At 40.1% G+C, this 14,698-nt stretch overlaps 2 pseudogenes; one reads left to right on the top strand and one right to left on the bottom strand.

Moving 5' to 3' along the window:
- Nucleotides 1–2,340: 2,340 nt before the first annotated feature.
- LOC141516304 (histone-binding protein RBBP4 pseudogene) lies at nucleotides 2,341–3,638 on the bottom strand (annotated as a pseudogene).
- On the top strand, nucleotides 3,589–12,958 carry LOC141519244 (heterogeneous nuclear ribonucleoprotein A1-like; annotated as a pseudogene).
- The last annotated feature ends 1,740 nt before the right edge of the window (nucleotides 12,959–14,698 follow it).

Genomic DNA, 14,698 nt, shown 5'->3' with positions numbered 1-14,698 from the left:
ATATTTGTTCATACTAACTGTGTATGACTTTGGGCAAGAAAAAGCTAGCTTCTATTTGCCTCAGTTTCCTCACAAGATTGTTGTGAGATAAAATAAGATGTTATCTGTGGAGCCCTCTGCAACCCTTGTAACACTATGAAAATGCTAACTATTATTATTATTATTCCATAAAACTAACCAATACATCAACTGAGTGTGACAAAATATACAGTGTCACGCACTCATAATCCTCCATTTTCCTGATAAAATGAGAAAAGTGAAATTTTTCCTTCTTTTTTTCCAAGACAAACTTGATGGTTATAATTTACATGAAATTCAGTTTCAAGGGTTTTTGTTGCTGCTCTTGTTATCTTTTAACTTCCATCATTGTGTTATTGTTGATCAGCTCTCCATGACCCCATTTGGAATTCTCTCATACTAGAGTGATTTGCCATTACCTACTCCAGTTTATATTACAGGTAAGGAAATTGAGGCCAATAGGGTTTGGTAATTTGCCCAACTAGCAAGTATCTGAGGCTGGATTTGAACTTGGGTCTTTTTTTTTTTAGTTTTTTTGCAAGGCAAATGGGGTTAAGTGGCTTGCCCAAGGCCACACAGCTAGGTGATTATTAAGTGTCTGAGGCCAGATTTGAACCCAGGTACTCCTGACTCCAGGGCTTTATCCACTGCGCCACCTAGCCACCCCGAACTTGGGACTTTCTGACTCCAAATTTAACATTCTATGCCATATAGCCGCCATTATATCAAAGTTGTCATTTTTATATATAGTTTCCCTGGATTGTAGTGCTTCATTTTGCCTGAATTCATATGACCTTTGGTATATGGAGCAGCCTTTTTTAATTTGCCTGGCTGTCAGTACTCTCTCCCCTGTCTCAAATGATCACATATGACATTTTTTAACTGTTTTCATGTTATCTCCTGGGCAGCTAGGTGATATGGTGGAGAGATTGCCAGGTTTAAAATCAGGAATGCCTGAGTTCAAAACCAGCCTCAGATATTTAGTAGCTGTGACCCTGAGTAACTCACTTAATCCTGTTTGCCTCAGGATGTCCTCATCAGTCAACTGAACTGAAGAAGGAAATAGCAAAGTTCTCTTGTATCTTTTCTTTTTTTTTCTTTTCTTTTTTGTAGAAAAACAATTTATTCCATCATAAGCACTTACAGTTAGTTATGGACAGTAACAGGCTGCTGGTTGGACATGTTACCCCAAAGGACATCGTATAAAATGAGTGGTCAAGTACTAATTCCATTTGTGTGGGGTTTGTTGAAAAAACAAAACCAAAAAAACCCACTTTTTTTTTTAAAGAAAAAAGGAAGGGGGCGGCTAGGTGGCGCAGTGGATAAAGCCCTGGAGTCAGGAGTACCTGGGTTCAAATCTGGCCTCAGACACTTAATAATCACCTAGCTGTGTGGCCTTGGGCAAGCCACTTAACCCCATTGCCTTGCCAAAAAACCTAAAAAAGAAAAGAAAAAGGAAGAAGCCACCCAGAATTAATTTTAAAGTATATGTCTGCTACCAATTGTTTTGTTTTCAGATTACTGGGTAGTCTACATCTATCAGGTAAAAACAATTTCTTCATAACCTGGTGGTCCCAAGTTAAAAAACAAACACAGAAAGGAAAGAAATAATATGAAAATATAACTCAGACAAATATACTAGTGAGTAAAACTATGAGGCAAACAAAGATATTTTGCAGGTACAACTACATTTCACATGGCTGTTTCTCCCTCACCAGAAAAGTGGAAGGAGGGAGTAAACAAGTCATTAGGGAAGGAAAAAACATTAAATAAAACAAAAAAAATTTTAAAAAGAAATTTTGATTGGGTACAGAGAAAACCAGGAAGGGTAGACCAGTCTACAACAGGATAAACTATACCCTAATAAGTTAGCCATGCCAATTTTAGTCTTTGAATCTCCATAAACAAAGGAAAACAAGTTCAGATATAATGTTAATACCTCAGTGGCTTAGACTCCTCACTTGGATATAAATCCTACCCCATTCTAATTTTATTAAATTAGTCCCAAAAACTTGCAATTATAGCTTAGGAAGAAAAATAAAACACTCATGGTCCATTTTCTGTGGCTAAATCAGATTTCAGAGCTGGATTTGCTCATAAAAAGTTCTTGGGAAAAAATTAAATATGGGTCTGTGGCTCTGCTAAGTCACCCCCCCCCTCCCCCCCACCACAGTTAATAGTCAGAAATCATTCACTTTCTGGGTTAACAGGTGCCTATAGAAGAATATCTGGACAAAAAAAATCTGTCTCAAAACCAGTGTTAAATCAATCTCAGTTTGTGAAGAAAGGGGAGTCTAAAAATCAGCACCAATGCAGACATGTCTAGGACCCTTGTCCTTCTGGATCCATGCTTCCTTCAGGGTCTTCATCATTGTATATATTCTCAGCCATCTGCCAAACTTTCATGATATTGTCTTCTGATACAGAACAAATAACCCAAGATTCATTGGGGTTCCAAGAGAAATTGGATATCTTGGCAGTGTTACCACCATGAATAAACAATAATTCTGGTGGTCCATCTTCTGCATATTCAGGGGACTGTTCTCCAATTTTACTTAAGTCCCAGACATTTAGCCTGCAATCAGTGCCATAAGAAGCCAAGATAGTTTCATTGTGGGGAGACCATTGAACCTGGAATATTTCATCTTTATGGGATTCAAAGGAATACAACTTTAGTTTCAGATTTCTAAGATCCCACAATTCAACTGTCTTATCAGTTGATCCTGTGGCAAGAATGAACTCACTATAAGGATTGAAAGTGAGACAATTTACTTCAGCAGTGTGGGCATCCACTGAGTGACTTGGTTTAGAAGTATTGTTTGACTGTGTGTCCCAGATCATAAGCTTCTGATCATCAGCAACTGATCCAAAGAGAGATTCATGGAGCAGGTGCCAAGAAACATCTTCAATTACTGCTGTGTGTCCTGTGAATATGGTCTTTGTATCCACTACTTTACCTTCCTTTGGAACTGCACTGATGCCCCATAAGCAGATGATATGATCATCTGATGCACTAAGCAAGTGTCCACTGAGATTTGGGCTCCTCCTTTTGATGTCCCCAGAGACGCAAGTCTGGGTTACACTCCCCAGAAGGATCTGGTTTTGAAGGGTGCTTGGTGTAGTCTAAAACAAGAACATCACTGGATGGAGTCTTTGTTGAAATGAGACAAGGATTCTAGGGCATAGAACGGGCCCTGCTCACTTCACCATCATGGTTAATCTTGATTTCAGTCTCATTTTTCCCACTAACTGAACCAAAGCCTCCAAATTCTCCTTTCTCACTGTCATAGTGAGAGGCATCAAACTGAGCATCATCATTGGGAAGCTGCACACTAGCTATCACAAGGTAGTTCTGTTCATCTGATGTGTATGTACCCAGGACAAGTCGATGAATGCTAAAAACCTGCAGGTCTGGTCATATCTGGAAGTCACTGTGCAGTTAAGCTGGGCCACTCAAGGTCATGGGTCAACACTAGGTCATAGAGAAAAGGAGTATTTTTTTCCCATATTTTAAATTCTTCATTGATCACTCTTTCTTCTACAACATCATCAAAGGCTTTCTTGTTGGCCATGGAGGGTGAAGAAGTGGACAGATGGAATGGGGCAGAGGGACCAGGGGTTCCTGGGGTCCCAGCACAAAGTGGGGGTGAGGGTGGAGGGGCAGGAGGCAGGGGAGTGCTTGAGGGCTCCATGCACGGCCACTTGTATCTTTTCCAAGAAAATCACTAAATGAGATCAGGAAGAGTAAGACACAACTAATGGAGAAACAACAAAAATGTTCTTCCGGCCAAGATGGTGGAGAGAAGACAGGCACAGTTCTAAAGTCTCCTGATCTTTCCTCATCTAGCATATGAAACAAACCTCTTAAAAGAAATCCAACCCACAAAACCCAGAAAGAAAAGCCAGGAGAAAGAACATCTACCTCAGGATTTGTCTCCTGCAACAGCCTTGGAAGAATTCGGGCGGGTGAGTCTGGGCTCAGAGGGAGGATCAGCCCCGGATCAGCCAGATTAGCAGCTGAATTGGAGCCTGAAGTCTGAGGGCCTGAGAGTCAGACCTGCTGGATCAGTGGTGGGGCTAGACGGCAGGGGCTTGAATCAAATAGGAAGCAGAGGCACTAGGGTTGGTGCTGTCCCTCTGGAGCTTGCCGACAGGGCTGGAGGGAGAGTTCTAGTGCAGGAGAGCTGCGGACACCAACCCTGGGTTCCTCTAGTTTGAGGAACTTAGAGTCCACACCTCCATTACTGCTGAGGCCTCTTCCTGAAACAAATAATTATAGACTACTTCAGCCTCAGGCCCAGGTGTGTGAGCAGAAGAACCAGCTCAGCTGAGGAATGACCTCAGGCCAGGGTAAAGAGCACCATTGATAGAAGGCAAAAGAATTCAATAGCTCCAACTCCTCCCTTCAAGCAAAGGGAGAAGGCCTCAATCAAGGTCACAGATACTACAGGGAAAGCAACCAGCACCTCCTACTGGCCATCCAGAGAAATTGCACTCAGTGAGTACAGCCTTTAGTGATTCCAAGTGCCTGTGAACCAGCCCCTCCCCAACTCAAGGTCTTGGCAAAATGAAGAAGGGTCAGCGAAAAGGTGGATCCATAGAAAAATTCTTGAAAGGGAAAGACCCTAACTCAGAAAGACCTAGAACTTCTGAGGAGATTACGATCTGGTCTTCAGCACAGAAAGACTTCCTTGAAGAAATAAGGAAGGAGATTAAAAATCAACTGGAAAATTTGGGAGAGACAATTAATACTTTGCAACAAGAAAACAAATCCTTAGAAAGTACAATTGGACAAATACAAAATGAGAATAATTCTCTCAGATCCTCAATTGGGCAAATGCAAAAAGAAAATAATTCTCTGAAAACCTCAATTGGTCAAATGGAAAGATCGTTCAAAACTAGAATTGACCAATTGGAAAAGGAGTTGCAAAAGGTTAATGAAGAAAACTCCTCCCTAAAAAAAAAAGAATGGAGTCTGCAGAAACTAATGCCTCCATGAGACAGCAAGAGCCAGTTAAAGAAAATGTAAAATACCTCATCAACAAAACCACTGATGTAGAGAATAGATTGAGGAGGGGCAGCCTGAGAATTATAGGACATCTTGAAAACATTGAAGAGAAAAAAAAGCCTGGACTTAATATTACAGGATCTAGTGATGGAAAACTGCCCTGATATCATGGAACCAGAGGGCAAAGTAGTTATTGAAAGAATACATCGATCCCCTCCAAAAAAAGACCCTAAAATGAAAACACCAAGGAATGTTGTGGCCAAATTCCAGAACTATCAGCTAAAAAAGAAAATCCTGCAAGCAGACAGAAAGAAACAATTTAAATATCAAGGAGTCACAGTAAGGATCATGCAGGACTTGGCTGTATCAATCTTAAGGGATCGAAGGATCTGGAATGAGATATTTTGAAGAGCAAGGGAGCTTGGAATGCAGCCAAGAATCTACTATGGTGCAAAGCTGAGCCTTCTCTTCCAGGGAAAAAGATGGACATTTAACAAAATGGAAGAATTCCAAAAATTCCTGATGAAAAGACCAGAGCTAAATAGAAAATTTGGACATCAAACAGGAGGTTCAAGAGACACATGAAAAGGGGTGGCTAGGTGGCACAGTGGATAAAGCACCAGCCCTGGAGTCAGGAGTACCTGGGTTCAAATCCAGTCTCAGACACTTAATAATTATCTAACCATGTGGCCTTGGGCAAGCCACTTAACCCCACTGCCTTGCAAAAAAAAAAAAAACCTAAAAAAAGAGACACATGAAAAGAAAAAAGAAAGGGGGGGGGAGCGGTAAAAGGAAAAAAAAACTGCTATCCAGTAAGTTGAAACTGGCTCTATCCCTGCATGGGGAAAAAGATTCTCATAAATGTTAAGAATTGTAACTCTAACAGAGAGAAAATACCTAGCCAGAAATGATGGACCATGAGACTGCTATCTAATGGGATATAACTGAATTTAACCACACTTGGGAGAAAGACTCTAATATAGAGTATAGTTAACTAGAAGTGACAGACACTCAGAATTTTCTATGACTCAGATAGAATGATCTAAAAAACACTGCCTCCTTAAAAGGGAGGGGACAGGAAAGAGATGGGAGGAGGGAGAGGATTGAATGGGGTAAATCTCATTACACTAAGAGGTACAAAATACCTATGGTAATAGAGGGGAAGAAGGGAACAGAGGATAAACACCTGAATCTTCTTCTCATCAGACTTGGCTTAAAGTCAACCTACACATACTCAATTAACTTATAAAACATCTAACCTTTCAAGTATTAAAAGGGGAAAAGGGGAGGGGGGCGGAGAAAGGGAAGGGGAGTGAGGAAAAAAGGGGAACTAACAAAAGGAAGGGAAGGGAAAAGGGGAAAAGGGAAAGGGGAAAGAAAGGGGAAGGGTGAGATAGGAGGGCAAACACACTGAAGGGGGGTGGTATTCAGAAACAAAGTACTGGGGAATATGGATAAGGGGGGGAAGTGGGAAAAATATAAACAGAGGGAAGATAGCATGGAGGGCAATAAAGAATTAGTAATCATAACTTTGAAAGTGAATGGGATGAACTCTCCCATAAAAAGTAAGCGAATAGCAGAGTGGATTAAAAACCAGAATCCTACAATATGCTGCTTTACAAGAAACTCATTTGAAGAAGAGAGATGCATATAGAGTAAAGGTAAAAAGGTTGGAGAAAAATATATTTTGCTTCAGCTGAAGTAAAAAAAAAAGCAGGGGTAGCAATCCTTATCTCAGACAAAGCAGCAGCAAAAAATAGATAGCATTAAAAGAGATAAGGAAGGAAACTTTCTCCTCCTAAAAAGTATCATAGACAATAAAGTTATTTCAATACTGAATATATATGCACCCAGTGGGACAACATCCAAATTCCTAGAGGAGAAGCTGAAAGATCTACAGGAAGACATAGACAGCAAAACTCTACTAGTGGGAGATCTCAGCCTCCCACTTTCAGATCTAGATAAATTGAATCATAAAATAAACAAGAAAGAAGTTAAGGAGGTAAATAGATTGTTAGAAAAATTAGATATGGTAGACTTATGGAGGAAATTGAATGGAAATAGAAAGGAATATACCTTTTTCTCTGCAGTACATGGAACTTATAGAAAAATTGACCATTTACTAGGACATAAAAACCTAATGATCAACTGCAGAAAGGCAGAAATAATGAATACATCTTTCTCAGATCACAATGCAATAAAAGTCATATGCAATATTGGGCCAAGGAGATATAGACCCAGAACAAATTGGAACCTGAATAACCTCATTTTAAAAAATGAGTGGACCAAAAAACAAATTATAGAAAGAATTAACCATTTTATCCTACATAATGATAATAATGAAACAACATACCAAAGCCTATGGGATTCATTCAAAGCAACTCTCAGGAGATATATTATAGCTCTAAATGCTTACATGAATAAATTGGAGAAAGAGGACATCAATGAACTAAACATGCAACTAAAAAAATTAGAGAAAGAACAAATAAAAAATCCCCAATTAAATACCAAATTAGAAATTCTAAAAATTAAAGGAGAAATTAATAAAAGCAAAAGCAAAAAAACTATTGAATTTATAAATAAAACCAAAAGTTGGTATTATGAAAAAACCAATAAAATTGATAAACCTCTGGTCAATTTGATTAAAAAATAAGAAAACCAATTTTGCTTTTTAAAGCATTCTTCTCCTCAATAACTTTTTGAACTGTTTTAACCATTTGACCTAAGCTGGTTTTTAGCATGCTATTTTCTTCAGCATTTTTTTTTTTTGGATTTCCTTGACTAAGCTGCTGACATCATTTTCATGTTTTTCCTGCATCTCTCTCATTTCTTTTCCGAGTTTTTCTTCTAACTCCCTAATTTGATTTTCAAAGTCTTTTTTGAGCTCTATCATAGCCTGAGCCCAATTTCTGTTTTTCTTGGAGTCTTTAGATGCAGGAGCTTGTGCTTCCTCATCTTCAGACTGAGTATTTTGGTCCTTCTTGGGATCATAGATAACATATTTCTGAATGGTGTTCCTCTTTTTTCTCTGCATGCTCATTTTCCCAGCCTAAGCCTGTTTTGGAGGTGCTTCCTGAGATTTTGGGATACTCCCACAAGGGTCTCAGTGTGTGAGGCTCTGTCCTCCCTCCTGGTCTTGAATGACCATATGTGCCCAACCTCTGCCACGGGGCTGAGGTTGGAGGGGCCCAGCTGTTCTATGGGGAAGCCTAGACTGCGATCAGGATCTGAATGTGGTCAAAGCCCCAGAGTCCTGTTCCAGGGGCAGAGCTCTGCACTCCCCTACCTAGGTTCAATGGGCTCATGCCCTGGGGGATCCTGCTTATGGGCTTCACCTGCTTCTGTTTCATGGATCTGGACTTGCTGCTTGCTGTGTGACCTGAGAGCTGGGCTTCATGTGCTCGCTCTGGCAGAGGACCCCCACTGTTCTCTCAATTTGTGCCTGGTGCTCCCCAGGGCGTAGCTCAGGAAACTCCCCAGCTGCTGGGAGCTGCATGGCTCCCAGTGCCCTGGGGCTGCTTCTGGGAGGCTGAAGTTCTTTTGCTCTGGTGGGCCACCCCTCTGGCAGGCCACCCCTCCGACCTGTGGAGCAGAGCCTTTCTGCTCTTTTCCAGGTTACTTTGAGTAGGAGAACTGCCTCACCGGGTCCCTCTGTGAGTTCTGTCTCTCGAAAGTTTAGTTAGAGTCCTTCCTTTCGAAGTTTTATGAGAGAGTGCCTAAGACAAGATCTGCTCTTGTCATCATCCTGGCTCCACCCCCACACAAACATATTTTCAAATGGATTCAGGTACCTGACTCCTGACTCCCAGTCTGAAAAGTGAGTGTGTTGGTGAGGATGGAGTCTAGGTCGACTCTAGCTCATTGATGCTTTTCCTGTCAGAAATCCAGACAAGGGGAAGAGTCCTACAGAACATACAGATTTCAGAACATTATTGCCCTGTGTCATTGGGGGTTGGAGACTAAAGCAATGCTTGTCATGGGATTAAATTAGCTAAATTGCATCTCAGTAGTTGGAGTTTTCCCAAGCAAAGCAGCCTCCTTTCCAGTTGTGTTCCTAGCACATAAGCCTAGTTAAATTACAGAAAAGTATTGACCACTCCTCTTAGTTTCACCTTTGGCTGTAGTTTCCTGTAGCCCTGGAAATTCTCTTGTCATGCCTGTGGAGTTTCTAAAATCCCTATTATTCCTAGGACCCTTAATAAAATGTAATTTTAGAAGAGGAAAATAACCAGATGGGATGTCAAAAGCTGAAACAAACATAAAAAGGAACTAAAGTTTTAACTCTCTTATGTATTTGGTTACATGATGAGTTACTTATTTTGTATCTACTAGGTACTTAGCTGGGCGGTGCGGTAGAAAGAGTGCTGAAGAGCCAGGAAGACCTGAGGTCAAATCCATCCTTGGACACTTTTTAGCTGTATGACCCTGGGTAAATCACTTAAACCTGTTTGCCTCAGTTTCCTCATCCTTTAAAGGAATTGGCACACCACCTTGTTTGCCAAGAACCCCTAATGGGATTGGCACAACTGAAAAAGGACTGAACATGAACAAGTCTATTAGTTGCTGTGTATTGAAAAATAATATAATCCCAGATTCTGTTCCTCACTCTCCCTCATCTCTCTGGTTTTAAGTTTACAAAATATTTTTCTTATGCCAATGACATCTCCCCTCCCCCCCAATCATCAGGGGCTGAATTTGAAAGGAGATAGTGATTCAGAGGATCTCAGTGGATGCCCCCCAGACCTGAGGGGGGGGGAGTGGCAATATTATGCCTCCCTTCCTCCCTTCCCTCAATTCATGTTTCTGTCTTCAAGGACACTAATTTTGTCTGCTCATGTAATTTTTTCATATCTCCTCCTACTGCTTCCAATTGAATTGAGATCACTAAATGACTACCCAGGAAGAAGAAAAAAAAATTTTTAAATAGCATAATCTGCATACCTCCCAATAGAGAGATATATTGGTGTACCTATGTGTGTGTGTGTGTGTGTGTGTGTGTGTGTGTGTGTGTGTTTGTGTGTGTGTGTGTGTGTAATCAGGAAGAGCTATGTCCAAATGGTATATCATCCTAAAAAAGTCACTTAACCTCTCTGATTCAGTTTATTTATCAGTAAAATGAGAATAATAAGAGCATCCACTTCACAGAATTGTTTAATAGTGCTCTGCTGGTATTCTATGCCTTAGTAAGATACTTTGCTAACCTTGAAGTACATATAAGTGTGAGTTATCATTGTTAGAACTGGGAAGGGCCTTTAGACACCACCTAGTCCAAGTCTTTTGTAGACAAGGAAACTGAAGGATCAAGGGATTAATTAAATTGTCCGTGGTCACATAAGTTAGCAAAGATTTGAACCCATATTTCCAGAGTCAGAATTTCCTACAGCATTACAGAAAGGATTTTTACATCCTGGGGTGAATGCTAGAGAGTGGGGTCTCACTTAGAAATAATAGAGCTTTCATTTGGATTTTCTTGAGAGTTATTGACTTATCAAAATAGTGACTGAGATCTTTATAATATATGAAATGACTCAAAGGTTTTTTTTTCTGTTTCCTTTAAAAGTATTCTCTTTATTTTTTTTGGAGTTTTCCTTTACTCTTGAAATTAGACCTTTTCAAGCAAACTCCCTGAAGGAGGCACATGGGAAAAGATTTTTTTTTTACACATTTTCTATCCTGAAAGGATTTAGAATTTATTTTTCTTTTGGGTTATGGTCTGGATGTTTGACATCACCTGGCCTCTGGGAGTCTTTCTCAGAAGCCTGATAAGATTTAGGCCTGACCAACCCTCTGGAAGTGGGGTGGGGGTGGGATGTATCTTTTTTATTCAACTGACATTGCTTTATTCTGACTAGAGTCTTTGGGACTATTATTGTAGCTCCAAAGAGCTGTTTGCCTTTCAATATAAAACTGAGTCTTTGGCTGTGTCTGCTCATTAGGGGAAGCCATGTCACTTGTCATAGCTTTTTTTTAAAAAAAGTGTTTCCAGTGTTTCTAGACAAACTTCAGTTTTGGCTACTGTCCATGACTAAGGCCTCCCTGCAACTTGGTCTCACCCTCCCTCTCAAGATGTGTGGTACAGTGATTCTTGATGGAAAGTGACTGCCTCATTCCTCCCAGGCAGCTCTGTCTTTTGCATGTTACTGGAAGGTGAATGTGTTTGATTATTTAAGGTTCCTTGGAAGCTGCTGGGTTCTTCTACTGTAAATGTAGGGCTGTGAGTATTTGAGATCTTACAAGAAAACTTAACAAAGAAATTCCTTGAGAAATTTAATATCATTTTGCTGACATACTCTGATTCAATTAATTAGTTAAATACAGAAGCCAATCCTGAAATTAAGATGAGCCAGGCTTTATGCCATAGCTAAAGGGGTGGGAAATTAGAAAGGACTTAATTTTTGCCTTAATAGTATTCTAACAATACCTTGGTAGGATACTATCCAGTTTTGCAGGAGTAGAAATGTGAAGGATGTTATTTCATTTTAGTGGATATTAAAACAAAATTTCATTAGAGATACAATTATTTTACTCAGATATTTTAAGTACTTTATAAGTTTCGAATTTCCAGAAGCAACTGTACATTATTGTCTGGATTAAAGAAATTCTTAACTCACTTGGTTTTTCTGGTGGTTTTTTGGTGTGATTGGGGGAGCTAAATGGATAAAACACTGGCCTGGAGTCAGGAAGACCTGATTTCAAATCTAGCCTCAGACTCTCACTAGCCCTGTGACTCTGGGCAAGTCACTTCACTCTATTTGCCTCTGTTTCCTCATCTACAAAATGAACTAGAAAAGGAAATGGAAAACCACTCTAGTATCTTTGCCAAGAAAACTCCCAGTGAAGTCACAAAGAGTTAAACACAACTGAACAAAAATAACTTTTTGTGTATGATAGATTTCATTTAAGAGACTCTTCAGTATTTTAGTTTTGAAACAATCTGGAAGGATCGCTGAAGCGACAGCTATCACTTTCACCATATCGAAGTCAGAGTGGCCCAAGGAGCCTGAGCAGTTGTGAAAGCTCTTCATCGGAGGTCTGAACTTTGAGACAACAGACAAGAGCCTACGGAGCCATTTTGAGCAATGGGGCACACTTACAGACTGCGTGGTAATGAGGGATCCAAACACCAAACGGTCCAGGGGCTTTGGTTTTGTTACCTATGCCACAGAGGAAGAGGTAGATGCAGTCATGAATGCAAGATCTCACAAAGTGGATGGCAGAGTTGTTGAACCAAAGAGAGCTGTTTCCAGAGAGGACCCTCAAAGGCCAGGTGCCCACTTAATTGTGAAAAAGATCTTTGTGGGTGCCATTAAGGAAGACACTGAAGAGCATCACCTAAGAGACTATTTTGAACAATATGGAAAAATTGAAGTGACTGAAATCATGACTGACTGAGGCAGTGGCAAAAAGAGAGGCTTTGCTTTTGTTACTTTTGATGACCATGATTCTGTGGATAAGATTGTCATTCAAAAATACCATACTGTGAATGGCCACAACTGTGAAGTAAGGAAAGCCTTGTCTAAGCAAGAAATAGCCAGTGCTTCATCTAGTCAAAGAGGTCGAAGTGGTTCTGGAAACTTTGGTGGTGGCCGGAGAGGTGGCTTTGATGTAAATGATAACTTTGGCTGTGGTGGGAACTTCATTGGTCGTGGTGGTTTTGGTGGCAGTCTTGGTGGAGGAGTATATGGTGGCAATGGAGATGGCTACAATGGATTTGGAAATGACGGAAGCAACTCTGGAGATGGTGGAAGCTACAATGATTTTGGCAACTACAACAATCAGTCTTCAAACTTTGGTCCCATGAAGGGAGGAAACTTTGGAGGCAGGAGCTCAGGCCCTTATGGTGGGGGCCAATATTTTGCCAAACCATGTAACCAAGGCGGCTATGGTGGTTCCAGTAGTAGCAGTATTTACGGCAGTGGCAGAAGATTTTAATTACTGTTAGGAAACGAAGCTTAGCAGGAGAGGAGCACCAGAGAAATGACAGGGAAACTACAGATTACAACAGATTTGTGAACTCAGCCAAGCACAGTGGTGGCAGGACCTAGCTGCTCCAAGAAGACATGTTTTAGACAATACTTTTTGTGTATGGGCAAAAAAAACACCAGGACTGTATTTGTGACTAATTGTATGACAGATTATTTTAGTTTCTGTTCTGTGGAAAGTGTGTAAAGTATTCCAACAAAGGGTTTTAATGTAGATTTTTTTTGTGCCCATGCTGTTGATTGCTAAATGTAATAGTCTGATCATGACGCTGAATAAATGTGTCTTTTAAAACAAAACCAATGTGCACAATATAATCATCAAATATGAGCATCTAGACAATTCCTATAGGAAATATAATTTTTTACTTTGACTCCATAGTTAATCATCATGAGGACTACAAGCATACATCTTATTTTTCACTTTTCTTGATTTTTGGACTGTTGAACAAATTCTTTTTCTTCTTCCTGATTGGAATCAGACTTCTAGGAAATTTTTTATACAGTCTGGCTATCAGTCTCTTCCTTCTTGAACCAAAACCTTGAATTCTGCTCATCACTTAGCAAAGCACCTGAAACATTTTTTAGTTGTTTTTCAGTCATGTCCTGTTCTTTATGATTCTTTTTGGAGTTTTCTTGACAAAAATACTGAGAATTAGAATCAGGAAAACCCAAGTCCAAATTCTGTCTCAGACTCACTGTGTGAACCTGGGTAAGAGACTCAGACTCAGTTTCCTCATCAACAAATTTGATATAATAATATCACATATCTTACAGTATTCCACAGTGAACAAAACACTGGCCCTGGAATCATGAAGACCTGAACTCACATCCAGCCTCAGATACTAGTCCCTTACAAACTGTGTGACCTTGGGCAAGTCATTTAACCCTGATTGTGTCTCCTCCAGGAAGGCCATCTCCAGTCATCTTATTCATAGCTGGCCACTGGACCTAAATGACTCTGGAAGAGAAAGTGAGACTGGGGGACTTCAAATACAGTTCATGTGCTTGTCATGGTGTTGCCTCCCCAATGTCAAGCCCTTCTATGGGACTGAAGGACATCATCATCATCAACAATATTGATATATGTTTAACATAGCAGTATATGTATAATCTATATCAGATTACTTGCTGTCAGGGGGAGGGAGGGAGGAAGGGATGGAGGGAGGGAGGGAGAAAAAATATGGAACTCAAAACCTCACAGAAAAATTAATGTTGAAAACTTTCTTTGCATGTAGTTGGAAAAAATAGACAAATTAAAAAAGAGGAAGAAATGACAAGCAAAAACTGATTCTGAAGTGAGCAGAACCCAGAGAACATTGCACACATTAAAAGCAACAATGTGAGATGATCAACTATGATGAATGCAACTCCAAATAGCAATTCATTAAGGGCATCCTAAAAGACTTGAGATGGACAATGCCATCCACATCCAGGGGAAAAAAATGCTATGGAGTCTGAATGCCAACAAAAGCATACTATATTCACCTTTTAAAACTTATTTTAAGTTTCTTTTTCTCACAGTTTTTTCTCCTTTAGTTCTAATTCTTCTTTTACAATATGACATATTGAAATATATTTGCACTTGTGCAACCCTTATCAGATTACTTACTGTCCTGAGAAAGAGGGAGGGAATGGAGGGTGGAAAAACGTGAAACTCAAGGGAGTTTGGATGTGAAAAATGTGAAGCTCA

This window comes from Macrotis lagotis, chromosome 3 (genome assembly GCF_037893015.1).
Source record: "Macrotis lagotis isolate mMagLag1 chromosome 3, bilby.v1.9.chrom.fasta, whole genome shotgun sequence".
Classification (NCBI taxonomy): Eukaryota; Metazoa; Chordata; class Mammalia; order Peramelemorphia; family Peramelidae; genus Macrotis; species Macrotis lagotis.
This window is presented reverse-complemented; position numbering and strand designations above follow the sequence as displayed.